Source organism: Rhinopithecus bieti, unplaced genomic scaffold (assembly GCF_001698545.2).
Source record: "Rhinopithecus bieti isolate Rb0 unplaced genomic scaffold, ASM169854v2 scaffold_39908, whole genome shotgun sequence".
Classification (NCBI taxonomy): Eukaryota; Metazoa; Chordata; class Mammalia; order Primates; family Cercopithecidae; genus Rhinopithecus; species Rhinopithecus bieti.
The window spans coordinates 51,011-57,905 of record NW_016816280.1 but is presented as its reverse complement, the minus strand read 5'-3'; the positions used below and the strand labels follow the sequence as shown (position 1 = coordinate 57,905).

At 44.4% G+C, this 6,895-nt stretch overlaps 1 pseudogene across 1 annotated transcript; it reads right to left on the bottom strand.

Moving 5' to 3' along the window:
- Positions 1-4,651: 4,651 nt before the first annotated feature.
- Positions 4,652-5,089, bottom strand: LOC108516995 (60S ribosomal protein L26 pseudogene; annotated as a pseudogene). Its single transcript, XR_001881976.1, has one exon. The product of XR_001881976.1 is annotated as a 60S ribosomal protein L26 pseudogene (transcript).
- Positions 5,090-6,895: the final 1,806 nt, after the last annotated feature.

Below are 6,895 nucleotides of genomic sequence, written 5' to 3'. Positions count from 1 at the left end.
CCTCCCGAGTAGCTGGGATCACAGGTGCACCACCATGCTCAGCCGATTTTTTAATTTTTTTTTTTTTTTTTTTTTTTTTTTTTTTGAGACAGAGTCTCACTCTGTCGCCCAGGCTGGAGAGAAGTGGCATGATCTCGGTTCACTGCAAGCTCTGTCTCCTGGGTTCACGCCATTCTCCTGCCTCAGCCTCCCGAGTAGCTGGGACTAAAGGTGCCTGCCACCACGCGCAGCTAATTTTTTGTATTTTTAGTAGAGACGGGTTTTCACCGTGTGTTAGCCAAGATGGTCTCGATCTCCTGACCTCGTGATCCACTCACCTCAGCCTCCCAAAGTGCTGGGATTACAGGTGTGAGCCACCATACCCGGCTTTTTTTTTTTTTTTTTTTTTTTGAGACAGTTTTGCTCTTGTTGCCCAGGCTGGAGTGCAATGGTGCGATCTCAGTTCACCACAACCTCCACTTCCCGGGTTCAAGAGATTGCCCCACCTCAGCCTCCCGAGTAGCTGGGATTACAGGCATGCACCATCACGCCCAGCTAATTTTGTATTTTTAGTAGAGACAGGGTTTCTCCATGTTGGTCAGGCTGGTCTTGAACTCCCGACCTCAGGTGATCCACCCTCCTCGGCCTCCCAAAGTGCTGGGATTACAGGCGGGAGCCACCGTACCCGGCCTCTAGATTAGTCTTAGAGAGTCAGATTCAAAACTGATATATTTGCAGTATGATATATATGCACATGTATATTCCTGTACCATTACCCTGAGTCAGGTCAACTCTGCCACCCATTCGAGCTTAAGAATGTGATCTTCGGGAACGAGTAGCATCAGATCTTTTGTCCAGCTGCATTTGCCAGGGTACAGCCCACTCACGATTTTCTTTCATATACCCCTAACTGCTTGGCTCCTGCACCACTAACTCAGTTTTTTTCTCCTCAGGTTCCTACAGTGCTCTATTCTTGGTGATTTCTCAACATGCCCAGTTATTCAACAAAGCTTTTTCATGTTTTTAAAAATATTTTATTTATTTTTGCTTATTTTTATTTTTTGTAGAGACGAGGTCTCTCTCTTTTGCCCAGGCTGGTCTCAACCTCCCTGGGTTGAGTATCTTAGCCTCCCGAGTATCTGGGACCATAGGAATGTGCCACCATGTCTGCTCATTTTATAATTTTAGAGATGGGGTCTCTCTGTGTTACCTAGGCTGGTCTCAAACTCCTGGGCTCAAGTAATCCTCTGACCTCAGCCTCTTGAGTAGCTGGGATCAGAAGACTGCACCACCATGCCCAGGTTATTTTATTTTAGAGATGGGCTCTCACTATATTGCCCAGGCTGGTCTCAAACTCCTGGCCTCAAGCAATCCCCCAGTCTCAGCCCTCCCCAAGTCCTAGGATTACAGGGAGGAGCCACCATGCCCGGCCTCAACAAAGCTTTTTGAGTATCTGCTCTGTGGGATACAGCAGTAAAATCAAACAGCTGTGGCTCTGCTTCTGGGAGCAGCAAGTGTTTATTTTAATAGCCCTTAATTTATGTGTGTTTATTTAGATTTATTCGTGTTTATCTGAGCCTCCCAATAAGCTGTGGAGCAGTCACATCTTTGTTTGTACCTCAGCACCTGGCAGAGAGCCCAACAAAGAGAGGCAGCCTTTGAGAAGCTTAATTACTCAATTGAATGCATACACAACAAAACTTAGCTCACCCAAAAGGCTAGGCATTTAGATAATGAGGTTTCCTATCTTTCCATACAGACACACATGCACACACACGGTATGCTTGCATATATGTGCTATGAATGAGGCTTCCAATCGTTCCATTCACACACATGCACACACACATTCAGTATGCATGCTTATACGTGCCATGAGCAGGGTGGTGTCTACTCTCCAAATTCCTGTGTTGAAGTTCTGTTCCCCATGTGTCCGTACTTGCAGCAAGGAAATAATTAAGGTTAAATGAAATCGTAAAGTTAGGACCCTAGGCAGTGAAGTTAGTGCCTTTATGAGAAGAGATACCAGAGGACTTGCTTGCTCTGTCTCTCCTCCATGTGAGAACACAGCAAACCAAGAAGACAGCCCTCACCAGGAACTGAACCAACCAGCTCCTTGATCTTGGACTTCCCAGTCTCTAGAACTGTGAGAAAATAAATTCCTTTTGTTTAGGTACCCAGTCTATGCTATTTTATTATGGCAGCCTGAGAAGACTAATATAGTATTTACATACACGCCCCTGTCCACCGTCCGTCCATCCATTTCTCATGCATGTGTGAGACTCCAGTTGCCTATCCCATATCCTTCTTTCTTCCTTTATATTAAGGGACCTTGAATTTACTGATTTTGGCAATGTGACGGCTGGAAGACGATATCCTTATTCTCCTTTGCAGTTAGGTGTAACCAAAAATCTATGTTCGAGTTAATAAAATCAATGTAAACCAAAGTTATCGGGTGAAACTTCTGAGGAGACCCTTAAGAGGGGGACTGGTGGCCAACAAGCCCACTTTTCGCTTTCTCAGCATCATGCTGGGCCTGCCTGGAATAATGATGTGATGTCTGGAGTTGCAGCAGCTAGCTTAGAGCAGGAAGTCCTCTAGAGGGTAGAGGTCCTATTCCAAGAATGACAGAATATATGGAGCAAAGGTGCCAGGGTGGTTGGTGACACTGCAAGATGGCTGTGCCAGGCCCAGACTAACTCTCCTGACCTCACTACAGACAGAGGAGTACGTTTTTAATCTTACCGTTCAAAAAGTCAGGTTTGTTTCAGTGTTATAGTGTTATTTAAATCACTTTTTTTTTTTGTTTCTGGCCTCCATTGCCAGGGGCTGAGCAAAATTTATAGTAGAGACCTCCTGTGAGGTACTTGTGGGCAGCCAAGGCAGTTAAGAGGTGTCTGAGCCACACGCAATATCTGCTGTAGACACTCAAATGAAGCCTCCTGAGTCAGTGGGAGGAGGGATGTATAGATGGGTGGATGGGTGGGAGTTGTGGATGTATGGATAAATGGACAACCATCTGGATGCATGGATTGATTGAGAGATAAATGGGTAGATGAATAAATAAATGGGTGGATGAATGAATGCATGGACAAATGGGTGGGTGAGTGGATGGATGGGTGGGTGGATGGGTGGATGGGTGAATAGATGGAGGGTTGGATGAATGGGTAGGTGGATGTGTGGGTGGATGAATGAATGGATAAACACATGGGTGGATGGGTGAATGGATGGATGAAAGGGTGGGTGTATACATGGATGGATGGATGGATGATAGATAAGGGTTTGGTGAATGGGTGGCCGAATGTATGTGTGGATGAATAAATGGATGGATGGATGAATGGGTGGATGGATGGATGGATGGATGGATGGATGGATGGATGGATGGATGGGTAGATGGATGGATGGACAGACAGATGGGTAGGTGGGTGGTTGAATGGACGAGTGGATGGATGGACAAGTGAGTGGGTGTATGCAGGGATGGATGGATGGATGGATGGATGGATGAATGGATGGATGGATGGATGGACGGACAGACAGACAGACAGATGAATAGTTTGGTGAATAGGTGGGTGGATGTGTAGATGAATGGTTGTATCCATGAATGGATGGATGGGTGGGTGCACAGATGGATATGTTATCCGGATAGATGGATGGATAATTGGATGGATGGATAAATAGGTGCATGGAGAGACGGATGGATGGGTGGCTAGAAAAATAGATGGATGAATAGACAGATGGGTGAGTGGATAGATGGATTGATAGACTTACAAACAAGTAAATTTCTACCTGATATTTTTGTATCGTTGTATAACTTTCTATGTGTTCATTCATTGAGGAACAACTGTGAATCAGGGGCTCTGGATTCATTAGCCCACCTCTGCTGATGAGGAAACATCCCAGGGCCATTGAGCTTGTCAGTGGTGGGCTGGGATTAAAATCAAGAGCCCTTTGCTTCTGAGTCCAGGCCATTTGCAGTACATTGCCTTGTGACTGCCTCAAAACCACAGGAATTTTCCTCAGAGTGTTCACAGTGGTCAAAGATAAAGAGTGTCTTGTATCCCAGAGTTCATACATTGGAAATTTTATGGTTTCTGCCCATCAGTGGTGCAAATCATTTTTAAAACAGTAATTTAATTTGGCAAAAACTTGATGTGTGATCCTATGTCTGTGTGTCTTTTTAATTGTCTTACCTGTAGCATTGGTTGAGTCTTCGGAAGAAATTAAAAGGCATTAGGGAAGTTGCATAATTATACAAACAACTACTTTGTTGATGAAGCTTATGCTTGCATTTAGTTTGACTTAGAGTCAAGAATGAATCAACTTCCCAGAATCCTGTATTTGAAGCAGGAATCCTGTTTACCCCTAAGCCTGCTTAGATGGGTAAACAACCTTGTGGGTTAGAACCAGTGGTCCGTTAGGACTGTATCCAAGACCTAGGGTTGAGTCTTGATCATGACAAGTGTTGACTATGATGGTCCCAGTGCTGAATCTGAGAAAGCCACCCTAGGGTGTTCCAAAACATAGAATGTGACAGGAGAGCTGCTGGAATTTGTGTCTGTTAATTTGTGTTTATCTGAGTTTTCCAACAAGCTAGGAGCAGGCTCAGCTTTGTTTTGTTTTGTTTTGTTTTTTTCTTTGTTTCAAGTTTTAATCAAAGCTTATATATAAGATTACTTTATTCCTGCATCTTCTCAATTGTTTCTTCCTTGTATTTGCCCTTTTCCTTTCCTACTTGGTGAGATGTGGCCTTCCGTTCAAGGATCTTTTTGCGGTCTTTGTCCAGTTTTAGCCTAGTGATAACCACCTTGCTGGGGTGAATGCCTATGTGGACAGTTGTGCCATTAGCCTTTTCCCGCTGCACCCGTTCAATGTAGATAACATATTTCTTCCTGTAAACCTGGACTACTTTGCCAATTTGCTGACCTTTATAGTGTCCTCGTACAACCTGAACTTCATCATCCTTTCGGATGGGCATAGATCGCACGTTGTACTTCTGTCTCAGCTCTTTGGAAAGAGGGGAAGACATAATCTTCCTGCGAATGTGGGAAGGTGCATTGAAATGCCTTTTGCGATTCCTGCTTCGGTCGGAAGTCACAAAGGGAAGTCACTTCATTTTGGCTGCTCCCGCTTCAGTGATGGCCACAAAAGGGCTCAGCTTTGTTTTTAACATGGTACCTGGCAGACAGCCCAATGTACCGACTGGGTACTTTAGATTCTTAATTGCTCAAATGAATGCAGGCAAGGCAAAAGTGAGTGGACCACAAAACACTATGCAATAACAAAGCTCCTTATCTCTTTTCTTTTGCGCGCACACACACACACAAACACACAAATGTGTGAGAATGCTACATGGTAAAAGTTAGCTTACATAGGAATTCTAAAATGCCTGATTGTTTCAGTTATTATATATAACTAGTTATCCCAAAATTTACTGGTTTAAAAGAGCCACTGCAGACAGGTGCGGTGGCTGACGCCTGTAGTCCCAGCACTTTGGGAGGCCAAGGCGGGCAGATCACAAGGTCAGGAGTTCAAGACCAGCCTGGCCAATATAGTGAAACTGCATCTCTACTAAAAATATTAGCTGGACATGATGGTGCATGCCTGTGGTCCCAGCTACTTGGGAGGCTAAGGCAGGAGAATTGCTTGAACCTGGGAAGTGGAGGTTGTGGAGAGCTGAGATCCTGCCACTGTATTCCAGCCTGGGCAACAGAGTGAGACTCCATCACAAAAAAAAAAAAAAAAGAAAAAAAAAAAAAAAAGCCACTGCATGTATTTTCTTCATAAATCTGCAGTGTGGACAGATCTCAGCATGGGTGACTCTTCTGCTGAATTAGAAGGCTGGGGCTAAATCACAGAAGCTTTGCTCATCCACGTTTCTGATGCTTGAGGCTGGCTGTTGAAAAAGACTAGGACCAGGTACAGGATTTATAGGGCCGAATGCAGAATGAAAACATGAAGTCCCTTGCCCAAACTTTATTAAGAATTTCAAGATGACAGAAACAGAGTATTCATCCAAGCATGGGATCCCCTTCTGAGCACAAGTCCACCTGCATAGACTGTGGGCTCATGAAATTGGCCCCGGCTTAGCTATTTGGTGTGGCCGTCACCAAGAACACCCATCCATGGCCTCTCTACACGGCTTGGGCTTCTTCACAGCATACTGGCTGGATCCCAAAAGTGAACACAGAGAAGGAGAGAGGCAACGTGAGGTGATGGTTACAGCACATTTACAACCTGGTTTCTGAAGTCGCATGGCATCACCTCTGCACAAAGGCAGCCACAAATATCCACCCCATTTCAAGGAAAGGGGAATTGGATTCCCACTCTTGATGGGAAGTGCCGAGGTTCTGGAAGAGAGTGTGGGACAGAAATATTGCTGTGGCCATTTATGCAAAATATCATCTCTTCCAACAACAATATGTGCATCATTGTAGCTACAGAGCTGACACAAGCACATTTAAGTACTGTAATGTAATAACATGTGAAAATTATGTTTATTTATCCAATAAACATTGACTTAGCAAATAGAGTGTTACAGATTGTCTCCTACGTGCAAAGCATGCCAAGGTAAGTCCTTTTTCTTTCATCAAATAGCCCAATTGTTCTATTGAGGGAGAGCAAAAAAGAAAACAGAACAGCACAACGCGACACCACCAAAAATAACAATTTATCTCACACAACGTGATATAGTCTACAGATGATGGACACAAGAGTGCTGTGCCCGGAAAAAGGAGAAAAACGGAGGCCATGCTGGTTGAGAAATGTTTCGCGAATGAGATTGCATTTAAGCTGGGTTGTGTAGCATGTGTAGGAGTCTTCCAGATAGAAAATGTACAGGCATCCATTCCAGAGAGCATACATACATGAGCAAAAACACAGACATTGAGGGAAAAAATGATGACCTTAATGAGCAGGAGGA